This window comes from Dermacentor albipictus, chromosome 7 (assembly GCF_038994185.2).
Source record: "Dermacentor albipictus isolate Rhodes 1998 colony chromosome 7, USDA_Dalb.pri_finalv2, whole genome shotgun sequence".
In the NCBI taxonomy this organism is placed as follows: domain Eukaryota; kingdom Metazoa; phylum Arthropoda; class Arachnida; order Ixodida; family Ixodidae; genus Dermacentor; species Dermacentor albipictus.
Genome location: NC_091827.1, coordinates 4,985,195 through 5,005,704, shown reverse-complemented (window position 1 = coordinate 5,005,704; position 20,510 = coordinate 4,985,195). Strand labels below are relative to the sequence as shown.

General features: G+C 44.8%; 1 protein-coding gene and 1 non-coding gene across 2 annotated transcripts in view; both read left to right on the top strand.

The window, feature by feature from the left end:
- Positions 1-20,510, top strand: part of LOC135920776 (potassium channel subfamily K member 1-like) — a 278,635-nt gene that overhangs the window by 143,444 nt on the left and 114,681 nt on the right. The gene's annotated exons all lie outside the window — the stretch shown is intronic.
- Positions 12,410-12,482, top strand: TRNAR-ACG (transfer RNA arginine (anticodon ACG)). The gene has a single exon. It is a non-coding gene; the product is annotated as a tRNA-Arg (tRNA).

Sequence of the window (20,510 nt, the reverse complement as noted above, 5' to 3'; positions counted from 1 at the left end):
GTCACGATGAAAGAGCCGCACTAACTTGGAGAATATACTATAACTGTATCAAGAATGCGTGTGACGGGTGGCTCGCTGTTTCATTATAAATCGTATGGATGTGAACTATTGTTCAGCGCATGCACGCAAGCTTCGTGCATGATAAGCTTACATTAGAAATTATTGAGGCTGAAAATATTTTGAGATTAGGTCCTGAGTGCTTAAGCACTCCACCTGTTGAACTTTTCGATAAGGAACTTGGTTTTCTTAGGAGAAAACTATTTCCGCATGCGTGATGGGGTTCTGCGAGCGTATAAAATTGTGCTCTGGAAAAATAAGCCTGTTTTGGTAGTTTGCGTTCTGTGTGCCCTACTTATTTTTTGACGTTCCCTCTGCGCTGTGCCACCCGGTTGTGTAAATCACTTGCCAATGTTTGTACCTTGCAAGACTGGGATTGATTATAAATTTTCTCTCACATGTGTAAAATCCTACGTGAGACTAAGTGGCAGGTGCTTCAATGTCCGTATAAAAAAGCACAATCAATCTTGAAAGAAGTCTAATACAACGCATCTAGGCACGCACTGTCAATCATACAGCTGTACATCAATGTTGGTAGATACTGAAGTCCTTTTTCATAATAATAATCAAGTAATTCACAGTAAAAACAACGTGCATATAGATTTACAGAAGGATGTCTGAGAGCACTAGGCTGTAGGGGGACTTCCTGTCCAAGGTTTCAAAGAAATGCAGTAACCAAACTAAAACAGCAGTAGAGGTACTTGTATTATAATAGAAAAATTTGTGGAGATAAATGTAAAGAATACGAAACTAAAGCTCTAAATAATGAACATTATTGTAAAGAGATGAATGTAAATCTAATAAATCAGTAAGTAAGGAAGCAATTCTTTCTTAAATGTAACAAGTGAGGAACAGTGTTTGAGAAAGGTTGGTAGAGCGTTCCAAATAGATAAAGCTGAAAAATATGCGGTATGTAGACCGTATTACAGCTACTATAAATAACTTCTATCTGACGCAAATCTAGTAGGATTAATTAGTGTTAAGAAAAACGATGCAAAATACACTTGCTGGTGTAAGACGATCCAATGACTTGAACAGGATAGGTGCCACCTATATGCCATCCGTAGGTGCCAAACAATTCGTGAAATAATCGAACCTTTTTCATATCATGAAAGAATGGGGAACAAGACGTGCGTCAGCCAGGCTTCGGTTTGGTTCCCAGACGAAGCAATAGGCGCACATCTGCTTGGCACGTGCGATCACCCCAGATGATCTGTTAAGTTTTCTTGTGTAAAACTTCGAAGGTTCGGCGTGCGCCGACCTGTAAGTAATTTGCACTATGCAAGTTTGCCGCAATGATGGTGATGACGTTATCGGTTAGCACAGAACCGCATAACGCGTGACGGTTTATGTGTGTGTTCTTTTATGAAATTTAAAATAGCTGTCAATTTCCGACAGTGTCAAGCACCTTGAACGAGGAAAAAACTAAACAAAATAAGCATACCTTCGGGTGCGCCAGACACACGTACCTTAATGAAACCGCAAACGCCGTATATGTACGTTTTTTGTATCCATTGATTTTAGGTAAAACAACTCCATGGCTGCAATTTACTCTCTCTCACAATAGCGTTAATTGTTTGCGTTGGTGCCACAGTTTTTGGTATTTATGCGCGATATCCTACTTCATGACACTGTCATTTAATGTTTTCAAAGCATACTATAAATTAAGTCGTTCTACGCAGACGATAATCTGTTGTGGCATAAGTGTAACTAACATGCCGTGAGGAGGTCGTCTGCTGCAAAGTGTATGAAAAGCACTTGCGGCTTTCGAGAATTCTTCAAGCGCTCGCTCCGATGACGTCCTTGTAACGGAATGATGGAGAGCAGCTAAATCTGAATCAATTTCACCGTCTCTTGCCTCGGCGCGTTTGCCGAAACAACTTTGCCAGAAGTGAACGATGCGTGTGTCGTCCATTCTGTCCTGCCTTTTAATCCGCGCAGGGCAGTCAGCACAGATAAGTGTATATCCCCTAACAGACGTACCCGAGTATCTACGCTCCTGAATAAAGTTGGTTGCGGTAACCATGCACTGCACTGCACTCTGCACGAACCATGTATACTTCGAGAAACCGCTACACCCCAAGGAAATAGAAACGCTCACTTTCGCCTGTCCATGTGTTCAGCAGTGAGCGCGTAGATGGTTTCCTCATCATGTGCACAAGTCGACATCACGAGCAAGCAAATTGCGCAAAGTTTTCCTAGAGGAGTAAAACAACTCGGACCGTGTGGGTCGGCAGGTCGTGTGATACACTGCAGCAAATAGTGTAGCCTTCTTAATTGGAGTTTTGAGCAAGCCTTGTAAACGACCCAAGGGATGGAATGATCGCCTAGCGTCACGACACCCGAGGCGGTGCTTTAAACTCAACATCTATCAAGATGAAGCCGCTGTTCGGTGTGGTTGCGGCGTTACCGTTTTTATTTTTTTTTTCTATACTAACGAGACGCATTAAAAGTACATGACCTACTCATTTTTTAAGCACACAAGAATAGTGTTTCGGTGGAAATTTCTCTTTATATATCAGGCTGTTGGCTCGGCATATAGTGCCAAAGGGACGTCTCCTGCCACCGAGGCTTTACTGTATCTTATCCTTTTGTTTTGCATATGTTTACACTTTCAGGGTTCGCTCTGCATTCGATTCGAGTTCCAAGGTCACTACTCGTGAAGCAAACACGATGTTGACCTCTAGAAATATCAGTGGCGCAGCTTCTAAAAATATAAAGAAGAAGAAGAATGCGTCGCCAGTATCCGCGTATGCTAAAGGTCGCGAGAATGCGTGTGCCGAAAGTACTCTCTTGCCTAGGCTTCGGAGCGCGAGCTTCGGTCGCAGTTCTGGGCGTTATTTGCGGAACCAGAACATACTCAGCTACTCCCCATTTCGATGCCGTCGTGTGCACTTGAAGCCGGGGCGGCAGTGTGTTTGCAGGAACGGCGGAGAAAAAGTTCGGCTTTCTAAGTTACACGGTAGCCAAACTATTCGTTGTGCCTTCCTTTAACTCGCGTTCGCGCACAGTATTCTTTGCGCACTTAGTTGCGTTTTTTCCTTAAAGTTGGTGGCGCATCCGCCCTTTGAAGATGGTGCTTTGAAGCGGTGCCTTGGTTTGCCCAGATGCACCTCAACAGAGGCAACTCTTGCGATTGCTCGGGACCATCCAATGCGCACTCACATTACGGTGGAAGCCCTGAGAACGCACATAAGACATTTTGCACGTGCCACCTATCACCACCTTGCAGCACTACCTTCAGACAGGCACCAATCATCATTCTCTAAAACTATCATCAAATACAACGACAAACTTCCATCGGGCTTCACCGCTGCATCTAAACCATCGATACCCCCTTGGTGTCTTATCAGCCCCACAGTCCATCTCAGTGTACCAGGAATCGGAAAAAAGTCTGAACTGTCGTCGCCTGTGCTGAAACAACTGTCTCTGCTTCTTCTGCACAAGAGGTACGCGGACAGGGAACACATTTATACCGATGGTTCCACAAACATCCAGTGTTCGTCCGGTGCTGTGGTTCTCCCAGCAAAAGCTATTACCATCAGCTTTAGGACTGACCACCCTACAACATCGACATCTGCTGAACTAGCTGCTCTTCGCGCTGCACTTCGTGTCGTCAATCGGGAGCCACCTCGACAATGGTCAATCTTCAGCGATTCAAAGGCAGCCCTACAATCTGTACTATCAGCTCTGCATCGCGGGCCATTCGAACAGCTCGTATTCGATATTAGATGCCTACTCCATACATCACAGGAGAAAGGACACCACGTGACGTTTCAGTGGCTGCCAAGTCACTGCGGCGTCAGTGGAAATGAAGATGCCGATAATGCCGCTCGGGCAGCTCTTGAAGACGCACAAGAAGAGGCCATACCGCTTTCACGATCCGACGCAGCTAGCAGACTTCGAGTGCTTGCACAGGAGATCACGCTATCTCTATGGTGCACACCAAACAGCCAGACCACCCAGAGCAACCGTCAATACCACCTGCCCTCTTTGATGCATCTCTATATGCCAACTGGACTCCGTCGAAGAGAGGCGACTCTGCTTTATCGCTTATGGCTGGGGGTGGCTTTCACTAAATCTTACTCCTTCCGCATTGGAATGGCCGACAACGATCTCTGTAATGCCTGTCTTTGTGAGGAGACGCTGGAACATGTTCTGTGCGACTGTCCTGAATATAATGTTCAGCGACAGTCCCTGGCATCTGTTCTAGCGCGCCTTGACAGTAGACCATTGTCCCTCGACACGATTTTCACATGCCGCCGACAGAAGATATCGCAGGTGAAGGCGACAAAGGGACTACTTCGGTTTTTGAAAGAGACGGGATCGGACAAGCGGCTGTGAGAATGATGTCGCGTACCATGCCAGATTGATGGACTCCAACGGACGATGTGTGTGTGCTGTGCTATGTGCTCTCTCTCCCTCTCCCCCTTCCCCATCTTTATTCTCCCCCATCCCTCTCCCATGTGTAGGGTAGCAAACCGGTTAAGCCAAACTGGTTAACCTCCCTACCTTTCCTTCTCCACTTTTTCCTTCCTTCCTTCCTTGCGCGTGCGGAATACAACACATTTTAAGGAGGCAAGTGCGAGTGTAGTGTCTGTTTAAGATCAGATATGTTGCCCATGGAATACTGTCTTATCGAAGACTTGATTCCGTTTCCTAACCTAATTGTAACCTGAATTTCCTTTACTCAAGAAAATTACTTCAGTTGCGCTCAGAAGTACATTTATGTCGGTTTCTTCATCATCACCATCAGCCTATTTTATGTCCACGGCAGGACGAATGCTTCTCCCTGCGATCTCCAATTACCCCTGTCCTGTGCCAACCGATTCCAACTAGCACCAGCGAATTTCCTAATTTCATCGCCCCACCTAGTCTTCCGCCGTCCTCTACTGCGCTTCCCTTCTCTCGATACCCATTCTATAACCGTAATGGTCCAACGGTTATCTAACCTGCGCATTACATGACCTGCCAAGCGCCATTTTTTCTCTTAGTGTCAATTAGAATATCGGCTATACCCGTTTGCTCTCTGATCCAAACTGCTCTCTTTCTGTCTCTTAACTTTATTCCTAGCATTATTCGTTCCATCGCTCTTTGCGCGCTCCTTAACTTGTTCTCAAGCTTCTTTGTCAGTCTCCAAGTCTCACCCCCATATGTCAGCACTGGTAAAAATCACTGATTATATACCTTCCTTTTCAATGATAAGGGCAAGCTTCCAGTCAGGAGCTGACAATGTCTGCCGTATGCGATCCAGCCCATATTTTTTTATATAGTTATGAGGTTTTACAGCAGCCCAACACCATAGCCACTGAGCAACCATGGCGGGTTCCAACCCATTTTTTTTTATTGTTCTATGAATTTCCTTCTCATGATCAGGGTTCCCTGTGATTAGTTGACCTAGGTAAATGTACTCCTTCACAGAGTCTAGAGGCTGACTGGCGATCCTGAACTGTTGTTCCGTTGCCAATCTATTCATCATTATCTTTATCTTCTGCATATTAATGTTCAACCCCACCCTTACACTCTCTCTGTTAAGGCCCTCAATGATTTGTTGTAACTCGTCTGTAGTGTTGCTGAATATATCAATGTCATCGCAAACCGAAGGTTGCTGAGATATTCGCCGTCGATCCTTAATATCAAGCTTTCCCAGTTTAATAGCTTGAATACTTCTTCCAAGCACGCAGTGAATGGCATTGGAGAGGTTGTGGCTCCTTGTCTTACCCCTTTCTTTATAGGTCTGCTTTTCTTGTGTAGAATTAATGTAGCTGTAGAAATTTTGTAGATATTTTCCAAGGTATTTACGTAAGCGTTCTGTACTTCGTCCTTTCTTTCTTCCTTTCTTTCTTTCTTTCTTTCTTTCTTTCTTTCTTTCTTTCTTTCTTTATTGATTGATTGATTGATTGATTTCTTTCTTTCTCTACATCAACAGAAATCGAAGCAAGAGCAAAAGGGTATACAGCCTGACAGAGGGTTTTGCTCCGAGATTACAGTTCAGCACGCAGTCATAATTCAAGTAGAGAAATAGCAACAATATACAATAATTAACATAAGACAATCATTTAACAATCTAAATTGTCTCTATAGATATATAAAAACAAAAGAAAGAAATATCAGAGTGAAGAAAGCAAGCAGATCGACATACATACATTGTGACAAGCAGCAACAAAAGAAACAGTGTGCGCTCAGAAATAAAACACACAGTGGACATTGAGCAAGCTAAAAAGTCAATACACATGGAAATTGTAATCAACACTTAAACAGTAGTTAAACATATTCAATGCAGTTTTCTAGAAGAATTTGTTTAAACCTATTTTTGGAAATTTGTTTACTTAGGTCTAAAATGTTGTAAAGTTCATTAAGAAGACTGGGTATTTGGTTCAGAATATGCTGCAAACCATAGGTATTTCTAATTTTTGGTGTTATACTTTGTGTGCGGAGGCAGTATTGAACACATCTAAAAGACCCGTACGTGGGGTATAGCTTATTATTTTGGAGATGCAAATAAAGCTTGAGATAATAGATTTGGTTAATTTGCAATATGAAATGTTTTGAAAATAGCGGACGCGTGCTGAAACCTTGCGGGTGACCATAATATATCCCTCAAATATTCGTAGTACCTTTTTTTTGTAACATGAGTTACGTGGCATAATTCTGTGCTGTCGTTGTGCCCCAGATCAACACGCAGTAACTGAGCCTGGAATAGAATAGCGTGTAATATAGCGCTTTCTTGAGCCAAAGTGGTAATAATCGACTTATCTGCACATACATCCAACACTTTTAGTTAATTCTAATGCTAATTTATTTACATGTTCATTCCAAGACAGGTCTTCCTGGAACCATACGCCCAGAAATTTTTGAACCTTAACTTGCTGAAGCGTCTGGCCCTGAAAGGAAACATTTAAGCTTATATTCCGTGGCTTAGTGATAGGTGCAAACAATATGTATTTAGTTTTACTCGCGTTTAGCCGTAACTTCTTGATTTTAGGCCAACAAGTCAGCTTAATTAGGTATGTATTTACACTTCCTTCAAGGTTAGAAATTGAAGCACCAGTAAAAAAAATGTTAGTGTCATCGGCATACATAATTATTTTAGGAGAATACGGAATGCTACACAGGTCATTTACGTAAATTATAAATAACAGTGGACCGAGTATAGATCCTTGTGGGACACCTTTGTTGACCTTAGCATGCGAGGATGTCTCCTGATTAATAACTACATATTGGTGACGGTCTGTCGAGTAATATTGTAGTAACCTATTGGCAATACCACGGACGCCGTAATTATTAAGTTTTTGTAAAAGAACGCTATGACACACGGTATCGAATGTTTTACGGAAATCTACAAACAGACCCAACTAATGAAGCTTTCTGTCGAAATTAGTATCTCACTTTCAATATCGAGTAACGCAAGCTCGGTGTATTTGTCTTTTTGAAAGCCAAACTTGGCCTCACTTATGATATTATACTTATTAAAAAATTGTAATATGATATTAATAGCGCTTTCAAACACTTTTGACAGTAGCAGAAGTACCGATATTGGTCGATAATTTGCAATTTCTTTGTCATTACCACCTTTGAAGACCGGACACACACGAGCTATTTTCAGGTGATCGGGAAAAACGCTAGTAGAGAAAGTTAAGTTAATAATGTATGAGAGCGTGGGCGATATCACATCAGCAACGTATTTTATTGGCATAAGTTTGATGCCATCATGTCCTGCCGCACAGTTGTTTTTAATCTTGGTTACGAATTCTTCAGTCTCACGGCATGAAATAGAATCCAAAACTATGGAGTTAGGTAAATTACGGTCATTTATCGAAAATCGTGGATCATCGTCATCACATATCTCATCGTAACTACAAATAGTAACGAAGTAATCGTTCATTTCAGTTGCAACCTATCTGTAGCCAAGGCCGCTAAAGAGAGAGAGAGAGAGAGAAAGAAAGGCAAAAGAAGGACAGGGAGGTTAACCAGAGATTATCTCCAGTTGGCTACCCTGTACTGAGGGAAGTGCAAGGGGATGCGATAGGTGAGAGAGCGAAGGATTTTTTTAAAAAGAGAAAAAAGAACCTACACACACACGTACACACGAACTGTTTCTGTGGGCACTGTCACGCAGCCCGCAAGGACGTTCCTAGTCTTACGCAGTGTCACCGTACAATCCTACATCACACAGTGTACAGTCACAATCTGTCAAAAAGCCCCGTGTCTTTCAAGTACCGCAGCAGCGCCTTCATAGCGGATCGCGCTGATTTTCGCGTAGGCCAGTTTCCAAGGATCTTGTTTTCTGTCATTGGGCGCTGGTCCAGTTTGTCTAGGGTGGCTGAGAGGACTGCTCTTTGCGGGTTGAAACGAGAGCACTGACAAAGAAGGTGCGCGACTGTTTCATTGCGCCCATAGAAGTCACAAAGTGGGCTGTTGGTCATTCCGATAAGAAAAGAGTACGCATTTGAAAATGCTACTCCAAGCCATAGTCACGTTGTGGAAGCTCAGGCGGAATACGGAGCTGTAAATCAGGGTCCAGGGTATGAAGGCGTGCCCTTGTGAACTCAGATGAAGTCCACTGAGCTAATGCAAGGGACGTGGTTTTGTTTTATTCGACTGGAGAGATTTCTAACCTTGTTCCAAATTCTCCTGGGACCATTACTTATTTTACAAAATAAATTCTCAGAATATCTGAACTTTGCCAACCTTCGTTCACCATTTAGCTGGTTTCTGTGCTTTTTAAGCTCAATAAATAAATTTATGTCGCGTGTCTTTACAAATTCTTAATTATGTAATCCCTCTATGACTGCCGATATCTCTGCTGAATCAAATGCCTTTCCGTAATCTATGTAAGCCATATAGAGAGGCTTATTGTACTCTGCGGATTTGTCGATTACGTGATTGATGACATCGATGTGATCCATTATAGAGTATCCCTTCCTGAAGCCTGCCTGTTCCCTTGGTTGATTAAAGTCTAGTGTTGCCCTTATTCTATTGGAGATTATCTTGGTGAATATTCTATATAATACTGGGAGTAAGCTAATGGGCCTACAATTTTTCAATTCTTTAACGTCTCCCTTTTTGTGTATTAGTATAATGCTTGCATTCTTCCAGTTTTATGGGACCCTTGCAGTCGATAGACACCTCGTATAAAGAGCTGCCAGTTTTCCAAGCATTATATTTCCTCCATCTTTAAATAAATCGACTGTTATTCCATCTTGTCCTGCCGCTCTTCCTCGTTTCATGTCTTGTAAGGCCCTTCTCACCTCATAGCTAGTTATAGGAGGCGTTTCTGCACCTTGTTCAATACTGTTTCGAATGTAATTATCCTGACTCCTCTAGGTACTGTACAGGTCAGCATAGAATTCTTCCGCTGCTTTTACTATACCTCCGAGATTTCTGATGATATTACACTGCTTATCCTTCAGTCCATACATGTTAATTTGTCCTATGCCAAGTTTCCTTCTCACTGATTTTAGGCTGCGTGCGTTTTTTACGGCTTCAGTCTTTCTCACGCTATAGTTTCGAATATCACTTATTTATTTTCGTCTTGTTGATCAGTTTTGACCGTTCCGCGAATTCTATCTTGAGTTCGACATTTTCAATTTTTGTCGTTTCCTTATTAGGTCCTTTGTTACTTGGGAGAGCTCGCCTACTGGTTTCCTTGTTGCCTTGCCTCCCACTTTAATTGCTGCCTCTGAAACCAGCCTAGTTACGGTTTCATTCATTACATCTATGTCATCTTCATCTCCCTGTTCTAAGGCTGTTTATTTGTTTGCAAGTACCAGCCTGAATTTTTCTGCTTTTACCCTTACTGCCTCTAGGTTGACCGGTTTCTCCTAGTCCAATTTTACTCTTTCTCTCTTCAAATTTAGGTGAATTCTAGCCCTCACTAACCTATGATCACTGCACTTACCCTACCAAACACTTCTACATTTGCACTATGCTTGGATCAGCAGAAAGTATGAAATCAATTTCATTTCTTGTTTTACCATTAGAGCTTTTCCAGGTCCACTTTCTGTTGCTACACTTCCTGAAAAAGGTGTTCATTATTCGAAGCTTATTCCTTTCTGCGAATTCTACCAGCATCTCTCCACTAGCGTTGCTTGAATCGACGGCGTAGTTGCCAAGTGTTAGTTCACCAGTCTACTTCTCCCCACTTTTGCATTGAAGTCGCCCATCACTACAGTATACTGAGTTTGCACTTTCTCATTGCTAATTAAACATCTTCATAACACTGATCTATTTCATCATCATCGTGACTGAATGTTTGAGCGTAGGCTTGTACTACCTTTAATACCTCTTATTAAGTTTGATTACGACTACTGCTAGCCTCTCATTATTGCTGTAGAGTTTGTCAATCTTGTCCGCTATGTCCTTGTGGATTAGGAAACCTACCCCGTATTGCTTCTTATCTGGGAGACCTCTATAGATGAAAACATGGCCGTTAGTCAGCACTGTATAAAGCTCACCAGTTCTTCTAACCTCGCTAAGGCCAATGATATCACAAACAATATCTGATAGCCGTGTGGTGAGGTTGCCACATTTAATCACATGTTATGGGAATGTCAGCACTTAACAAACAAGTCGGGCAGTGACGACCCCTCCGTCTCTTCCACCGCCAGCCTCCGCTCGCGCTGGAAGACCGCACTGCTCAGCTCGAGCCTGACAGCACAACACTGGGCCGTCCAGCGAGCCGAGGAAGCTGAGGACGCGGAACCGCGTCCGCGGTGGGTACCCAGACCCACTAAAGAGACGCCGGACTCAAATCTTATTGATTTGAAAATAAAGTTTACGCTCCTCCTCAAAGAGTCCAGCTAAGCTAGCCTCATTCGACACAGGTCGGCTGTTAAAGGTTGCCAGGGTCCGTTTCCATTCGCGGCGTGTCCGGGTCCAGAGATCCTTAGCACCTTCTGCTTCGTTACATGTCTGACCGCCGCCTTGGTCAGGTGCTCCGCAGCTGCTGGGGACTGAGGGCCATGGGTTCACTGTAGGAATCATGAGGGAGGGGGTGGCTGAATACTGCACCAGGAAGGTCAATTCCGGTTCTGGTGAGGGAGTGTCTTTGTTGAAGTTTGGTGGGCCTCCCTATAATTTGGTTGTACCTGGACTAGTATAGCCCCACTCGCTCATGGCATCTTTTTCTGGTGTCCTGCAGCCTGCAGATGTAGTGCACAGGAGGTGGTCAAATTCAGGCACACCATCGTCAGATTTAAAAAAAAAATGATAGAAAGATTCGAACTTCCGATTATCGCAACCAATCATTCGACATAGCTCAGTCCGATAATCCCGCAGGCGGCGAGGCTACCTTATCGCCGAAAAGTGAAGCCAAGGGGCCCTACATGCCTAAGAGATCCGCTGATTTATCCGCCATCGGCGGGTTTGTTGCACGATGTAGATTTTTATGAGATGAACGATATAGTGTCAATTCTCAATGGACCTAACATCGCGGTTCCCGAATCTCTTGCACGCATGGGGCCTTGAAAGCGCCTAGGTACATGATATATCTTCGGCGGATTTGAACAGCACGTAAAAATGGTGTGAAAAAGAAAATAAATAAAAGGAAAAAGGTTTCAGGGCTTGCTGAGGTACACGATATATTTTCGGAGAACTTGAACAGCATTTAAAAGTAGTGTGAAAAAAAAGCAAATTAGAAAAAGAACAAGAAAAACGAAATTGCTACACTTTCTACAAGCAAACAACTTGCTAAGTTTGTAAAGTAGTGACAAAGAGAAAAACCTATGGCTAAGAGCTTCTGGTACAATTTACGCGCTGTACGAACTTCAAATTGGCAGGTTAACTCTCTCGCATCTTATAGGAGCGCACAAAGTATGGCAGAGATGACAACGACAATTTCTGCACCTGAAAGATGCAGCCACGTGAGTTTCTCAGAGTGTTTAGCCTCACTGAAAAATCCGCTTTCAAAGCATTGTTTTCTTTATCGGAGGGGATGACATGCCGACATGTTTTTGCCGGATGACTACAGATGATCTCAAAAGTAGGTTTTCTGTGCTTAAGGTCCCATTTCGGATCGAGAAGCACAGATTCGATATTTCGCAAAATCGCGACATCAGGCTGGAAAGGTGCTAAGGCGCGATTCCTTTCTTACAACGATTACAGCGACCAACACAACAAGCAGCAATCATCGCTGCCGCAAGCTGCAGCGTTTTTCTCCCTACATTGCTTGGCACCAACACAGAAGGATACGTATCTGATCCAACAAACCAATTTCAACAGTAGCCAAGCTTGAACTTACCGGTGTATCGCACCAGAATTGTCACTATCGAAAAGCAATAGCGAAAGCAACCTCCGCCGTGCAAAGGCGCGCTGCGTTCAAGGACGGCTGGCTCGGCGCCAACTTCGCGGCGGGCCTGTGGCGCAACGGATAACGCGTCTGACTACGGATCAGAAGATTCCAGGTTCGAATCCTGGCAGGCTCGGCTTTTATTTTCTTTAAGAGAGATTTGTTTACCGCTGTAGAACTCCAGAAATGTTTCGACCAAAAGGGCGTAGCATTGAAAAGCGTTAGCAAGGCTTAGCGTTTCGCTGGAGCTCCTCCTCTGGCGGCGACGTGAATGCATACGACGCAGCGTGCCGTGCAGCAGACGCGAAGCTGTCGCGATGAGCAGCGCTGCCGCCGGTGGCGCTGCTGGCGTCGTACCTCCGTGGAGGCAAGAGGCAGACTTATAGATGATACTTCAAATATTGTTAGGATTGGTGGGGGTGAATCCCACCGTTCATAACCAGTTGTCAAGATTGGAGTCGGGCATGGATTAGACGGTAGCTGGCCCATGCCGTCGTCCAACTTATCCACGCTGAGGACGTTGTTGAAGGGAAGGACTGCTTCTCATCGAGAACGAGGAATATGGGTTTATTTACAGTACCTACATAAGGACGTTGCAGTTCATCAGTCTAGCATGACTGCGAGAGAAAGTACACTGAGCAGCCGCAGAACAGCGGTTTATAAACACTCGGTCCTCCCTCGATCCCAAGGTGAGGGAAACGTTCGACGAGGCACCGTAGACGAGGGATTACACACACACCTCTTTGCGCGAGGTTCGTGGTCCCCAACCGATGTCAGACGGCCTTCGCAGAACTCGGAGCTGACGTCAGGAACGGCACATCCGATTCCCCGAGCTGACCCCCGCAGCGCGGCCGCCGGTTGTCCATTGTCTTGCGTCTTGAACGGCTCGTGGGAAGGGGCCTCCGAAGACGTTCCCTCGGCAACTCCCCCGCGCATAACAGATCAGGTCGGCGGTGGCGGGTTCAGTAACAATAGCTGGTCCGCCGATCGCGTTTAGTCACAACGGCGCCAAGGCTAGAGCGTAACGGTGGCTTTCCAAGAAAAGTTGACGCCGCTGTCGCAACTGGCTGGCAAAACTTGCACCTCAGTGGGCCGTTCTTAACAATATGTATTTATAAGCTGAGTTACTGAATATTGCGCGAGAAAGTATATGGAGTGGAGTACTAAGTACTGATAAAAAAAGTATTTCGTTACTTTTAATATACTTTCTAGATACATGTTCTTTCTTGTACAACAAAAAGTACAAAAATAGGTATATTGCTAAAAGGCGTTCAAGATGAGTGGCTGTTGCAAGTTTTCGTCGGAGATATTGCCTCTGTTTTTAAAAACACGACTATCTATGCTGGAAAGGCGGCTCCGTAGATGCGCTCGACAGGACGGCGACATTACGTAACAGGAAGTGTTGACAAAGCGCAGGGTACTGCAGTGCAACTGCGACTCCCTTTGACCCATTTTCGCACAGGCAAACCTATACAATACGTGAGCAGCAGAAACTGTATTACCTCCCGCAGGTAGCTCGTGCCTTGAATTAAAGCTTCCTGATTTGTTGATTGGCTGCCTCGCTCTTTTCACTACAACCAGTAAACGCTGTTGGTGAAGGGTTCAAACCTTAGTCACCTGGAATTTTCAGACGCGCACTTCAGCGACGCCTGTAACTGTTGCTGACTCCTAGACTTCTGGAAAGTCTGCGGCCTCGTAATTCTGTCATCTAAGATAATCACTGCCCTAGCTATAGCCCGATCTGGCGATCAGAAATTATAGCTGTACAAAACAAATTTGGTGGTGATAGCTTAATGAAAATCCCCCTCGACAGCTTTGACGAGGTTCAACATCAGCAGGGCACAATTCATCGAGTTATGCCGATACCCTCACCACTATGTATATTTGCGCAGACTCAAAATAAATATGTTTTCTCTCCCTCTTACTGCGACACTCTTTTCCAAATTCTGCAGCCGCTGAGAGACACTGCGCATTATTGCTGCCATCCCGACGGGACGGGTGAAAGTTTCTTTTAGAACCGGGTATACATGTCTATAACACGCAGTCGGTAGAGGTTCCCACCGCGCAGTATAGCTTCGGCGGCGAAATTGCAGCAATCTGCTCAGGCGACGCGCCTATGATCGCTTCCGCGTCGGCGCTTGTCAGCGAAGTTTCACCCACAATCCTCGAGGGAAGAACCGGTCATTGTTGCCGCGAGCTGCGTGGAAAGCATGCTCGGTATACAACATCTCGTGCCCACCACGAGGCAGGGACATCTGTCGCTGCACATTTTTCGCCTGCGCTATCTAGCGTACAACATGGATGTGCGCACGTGTGGGGAGACGACAACCTGGGAAAGAAAAAAATCTAGGCAATGGGGGACCTCGGGTGGCGTAATTCTTTCGTGCGCCTACTCGCTGCGGGGGGCCTAGCCATTTGGTGGACCAAGTTTGTGCATATATACGCAACTTTAAATCCTTTCAAAAGAATTCGAAATTCACAAGTATTCACAATTAAAAAGAATTGTGCCCGTCGCGGCCAGGTGGGTTGGTCTTGTACTTTCTTGCTAAAAAGCTTGGATATCTTTTTTTTTTCATGTATTTGAAATACCGAGTGCAAAGTCCTGTGATACTTATTTAAAGCACAGCAAGAATAGTCATAGCTCTCTCGAAGCATTTCCAAGAAGCCAAAATACCTGGAAAAGTATTTAGGACAGAGTAACCTAAGTAACCAGTATTCACCTACGGGGAAGAAACCTGGATGCTTACGAAAGGGGTTGTACTTAAATTGAGAACGACGCAACGAACTATGGAAAGAAGAATGATGGGTGTAACGTTAAGGGATAAGAAAAGAGCAGATCGGGTGAGGGAACAAACGCGAGTTAATGACATCTTAGTTGAAATCAAGAAAAATAAATGTGCATGGGCAGGACATGTAATGAGGAGGGAACATAACCGACGGTCATTAAGGGTTACGGACTGGATTCCAAGAGAAGGGAAGCGTAGCAGGGGGCTGCAGAAAGTTAGGTGGGCGGATGAGATTAAGAAGTTTGCAGGGACGACATGGCCACAATTAGCACATGACCAGGGGAGTTGGAGAAGTATGGGAGAGGCCTTTGCCCTGCAGTGGGCGTAGCCAGGCTGATTTCCATTTCATTTCATTTCATCTTTATTCCTTAAGGACCCCGTAACGGGGTATTACATAAGGGGCGGGTTACACAGACATAAGCAGAAACCATGTGTTAATCTATGGTGAAAGGTGATTGGTGACGCTTTCTATGAAGGTGGATGGACAAGGGATGGCAGCGGTGTCGCACGGAAGGCCATTCCAGTCAGCAGCTGTACGAGGAAAAAGTGACGCATAAAAGGTAACGGTGCGTGCACGTGGACGCGCGACTTGAATAGGATGACCAGTGCGACTATATATGCGTGTTGATGAAACAATGTATGGCGGGATACCCATCGAGCTATGAAAAAGTTTATAGAATAAAGAAAGACTGGCGATACGGCGGCGACATGAGAGAAGGGGTAAATTAGGTTCTAATTTTTGTGATGACACACTCACATCATAAGAATACGAACGATGAATGAATCTAGTGGCACGGTTTTGAAGTGACTCAAGGGCGTCTTGAATATAAGCTTGTCGCGGGTTCCAAATTGGTGAAGCATATTCCAATTTTGTTCGCACGAGAGTTTTATAAGCTAACAATTTTACGTTCTTAGTGGCGTTATGTAGATGACGTCGCAAAAATCTAAGTGTTTTATTTGCAGATGATATGACGTTAGTGACGTGCAAAGCCCAAGAAAGGTCATGGCAGAAAGTGACTCCCAGATACTTAAACGATTGAACTGCTTCGACAGGAACGCTGCTAATCGCATATGAAAAAACAAGTGGAAAGCGGCGGTGGTTGAAAGATAAGGTGTTGCATTTGTGAGGGTTCAGTTGCAGGTGGCTTTTAAACGCTATGCTCAAGTGGTCTAGCACAAGAAACTTTGCTTCGGCAGCTGAAATGGTGCGTTTCGCCGGTACGTGGGGTACACTGAGGCTGCACGTAACGTCCGAAAAAGACCATGGTGGGTCGAGGCGACTCCGTTTAGGCCACTCCAATCCTAAAGATCGAAAGGTGTTCAGCGCCGCGTGGAAATGGGAGCGAGTTCTTGCTCGTAGCCGCCGGAGAAGCGCCGCGCCTGCGGGGGACTCGGCCAGCCTTAAAAGCTGCATTATCAGCTAGACCTGAGATGCCAAAAGGCGAAGTGGAAGGCACTCCGCTTCATTATTAACCTTCTTGTTTGAAGCCACCTGAGGAACTCCCATTGCCAAGCGAAGTCCCTTCCTGTGCGCTGCCTCCAAGCGCTCGAATTGGCTCGGTGATGGTGATATCAGCGGCAGCTGATAAAGAATGCGGCTTGTTATCAGTGCAGCGTTCAGTTTAAGCATAGACATATGGTGAGCACACATGCTCACCGATCGCGGTCCTTACTTTTTGTCCCCGGACATCGATGACCTTTTCCGCTTGTCTTCTACAAAGCACAAGGTCACCATCGCCTATCAGCCTCAGACGAACGACTGAATCGCACCACTACCGACATGCTCTCCATGTACGTTTCCGCCGACCACCGCGACTGGGATACTGCATTACCCTTCGTTAGATTCGCCTATAATTCGTCGCGCCACGACACTGCAGGTTGTTCACCGTTTTAATTTCTTTTTGGCCGGGAACCGACATCACCCATGAATACTTTACTGCCGGCCGCTCCGCCACAACCGTCGGAGTACGCGCAAGATGCCATCGCAAGGGCAAACGCTGCGCGTCATATCGTGCGTGACCGCCTTGTACGGTGTCGCAGGCGTCACAGAAGTTTCGTTACGATTGCCGTCATGAGGATGCCTACTCTCTTGGATTCTCCTCTGGTCGCCAACTCGAAGAGTTGTTCTTTCAGCGGTCTACCTCGCGGTCCTTATCTCGTTCTGCGCCAAGTCGCCGACGTGACGTACAAGATTGTACTGGCAAAGCTAATGGTGCCATCTGCGGTGGTCCAGACTGATGTTAGTTCACGTGATTCAGCTGAAGCCGTATAACACGTCCGCTGATGCTGCACTCTGACCAGACCGGATGGTGCGAGTGTTTTCGCCCGGGGGATGACGTCGCGAGACAGAAGACTGCAGCATTAGGCCGGCACCGATGAAGAAGAAGAGGTCGCCGTCTTGGCTGCTGTTACGTCTGTGCTGCTCGCCTCATTTGTAAATACTTGTCAGTATCCGTTTTTTTTTTTGTGCAGCATTATCATTAAAGGTAGTATCTCTCTCTCTCTGTCAACAGTGGCACTTGTTCAGGAGACGTTTACTGTGCAACCTTTTTAACTATATGTATGATTGTTTTCAGTCATGTGGAAGGCCTATTTGCTTTTTATCTATGCCTCAGATCAATACGAAAAAGAATTTTCGCTCGTTTTACCGAACCCCGTTTAAACTAAGCCAGTCAATGCATTCTTACCGCCGCGGCGTCTCAGTGGCTATGTGGCGCTCTGCTGCTGAGCACGATGTCGTGGGCTCGATTCCCCGAAGCGAAGTGCAGAATCGCTACTTAGATTTAGGTACATGTACGCAACGTGGTCGAAAATAATTCGGGGCCCCCCGCAACGGCGTCTCTCATAACATGTGTTTCAATTGGGACGTTGAACCACGTTCATTTACCTTTCTTTCTTTCTTCCTTTCTTTCTTTCTTTCTTTCTTTCTTGTGGGTAGCGGGATAGTGGGAGGCGGGTGGAGAAGTAAAGAAAAGCCTCGAATTTTCGTGTACTCGAATCAACTAAACTTTTCCGATTTTCTGTTTACCAAAGATCGATATTCAGTTCGCGATTCCGAAGTACTAGCGCCGTGGGCTAAGGAAATAACACGCTGTCGACCAATCAATCGTTATGCGATTAAGACCCGGCGCTCACATTTAACGCGTGTCCAGCGCGTCCTGCAACGTCGGGAACGACCGGGCACACTTACCTGGAGTAACTCGATTTGCGTCTCACTTCTTGCACTGGTGGTTCGGCGGAAAGCGCGTCGTGCTTGTTTGTTCCTCTCGTGGTTTTTCACTTCCAGCGTTAAATCATCTGCTCCGGCGTGGTTCGGGCGGAGGCTGCGTCCGCCTTCACAGAAGTCGTTGTTTTTCACTTAGAAACATGGAAAGTTTGATGTAATAGTTCTGCGAAAACCCGTAAGGTGGAGAGGAGTAATTAATAGAGGGAAAATGAGACATCCACCCGATCGTATAAATTGCTACAAAGGAAAGCCATACGGGTTCATCGAAGGAAAAGCCTCGCAGTTGAAGAAAAATTCGTCCTGGTGTGGGACTCGAACCCGGGACCAAAGCCCGTATGGGCTTCCATTGTAGCAATTGCTGCGATTGAATGGATGTATTATTTTCCCTTTTATTATAAACCTAGAAAGGCAGGCTATTGTCGTCGTCGTCTTCTACAAGAATTACTGGAGGGAACTCTGGCGTTGCGATTGTTCATGGGACGAATGTGTAGTATAACAAGGAGGGTAGCACGAGCATTTGTTCAATCATTGTTGCTGTGCAGTTTTATTTATTTATTTATTTATTTATTTATTTATTTATTTATTTATTTATTTATTTATTTATTTATTTATTTATTTATTTATTTATTTATTTCAAACGTTGCTGAAAGGTTTCAGATGAATGACGTTGGGCAAACACATCCGAGTCGAGCTTATTCTATCTGGAAATTGTACGTGGCAAAAAAAAGGAAAAAAAAACAGAAAAACTTTGAATGCATTAACTCTTATAGTGTAGGGTAATATGGCATAAAGGTGATTAAGAAACGGTGACAGTCTTCCCGGAGGCTGCAAATATAAACTAGGCTCTTTTTTATTATACAGACGATACAGTATTTCAGGCCTGCATGCAATCTGTCTACGCACATACTTTTTTTTTTTTATTGGAAGCCCGGTGAAGTAAAGCAGCCAGCGACTGCGTTCTCCGGAAGCGTGAATAAATGAAACTGGCTGCTAGTCGTTGCATTCGTTCCAGCCCATTCACTAGCTTTTGACTATGCGGATCCCAAATTATGCTATCCTACTCTAAAGTTGGTCCCACTTTTTTTTATTGAAACAAAAATAAAAGAAAGAGACGTAATCACCTTATAATCGTGACGGCTACTCCTTTTCTCATGGCACAAACAATATAAAAATAAATACGTAGGAACATGAAAAAAAAGAAAAAAATCACTTCATAGGGTGAGAAAGCCACAGCACAGTCCTATACGCCCACTATTGTTTTATAAGTTATAAGCTTTGTTTCAGCCATGGCATGTCTTAATCTTCGTCTTAAAACGCCCAGCTTGCGTTTAGAAGATCCACATGAAGATATATTCAGTGTGAGATTCTTCAAGCTTAAACTTGAAGTAATTGTAACGCCGATGTAATTTAACTGGGTGGAGCACCTAACTGTTTCATACTTAACTTCATACGTTTCTATTCACCCTTTTCGTTACCCCAAGTGTAAGGTAGCTAACCGGGCGCTCGTCTGGTTGACGTCCCTGCCTTTCCTCTCCTTGCTCTCTCTCTCTCTCTCTCTCTCTCTTATACGTAAACGCCAGTGGCCATTTCTTATTTGATACAGACGTAAAGGCAGTTTTGCCAAGATTGATTCTCACGTCCCATTTCTCACACCACTCTCCAACAGCTCTCAAAGAATCATTGAGCAAGACTTAGTCAGTGACACTTTTCATGCGAGAGTAACACAGACATCAGCAAACAGTCTCACATAGCGAACACTTTTTGCAATATCGTTGATACATAACGACACCCGCCGTGGTTGCTCAGTGGCTATGGTGTTGGGCTGCTGAGCACGAGGTCGCGGGATGGAATCCCGGCCACGGCGGCCGCATTTCGATGGGGGCGAAATGCGAGAACACCCGTGTGCTTAGATTTAGGTGCACATTAAAGAACCCCAGGTGGTCAAAATTTCCGGAGTCCTCCACTACGGCGTGCCTCATAATCAGAAAGTGGTTTTGGCACGTAAAACCCCAAAATATTATTATACATAACGAAACGCGCCGTTAGTTAACATTGCGTTCCGCCTAGCGTTATATATTTCTTTTAATTTTCAAGAAATCTTGGTCTCTTAGAACACAGAAGGAAATAAGATATCTGCGCCCATGCGTAATCA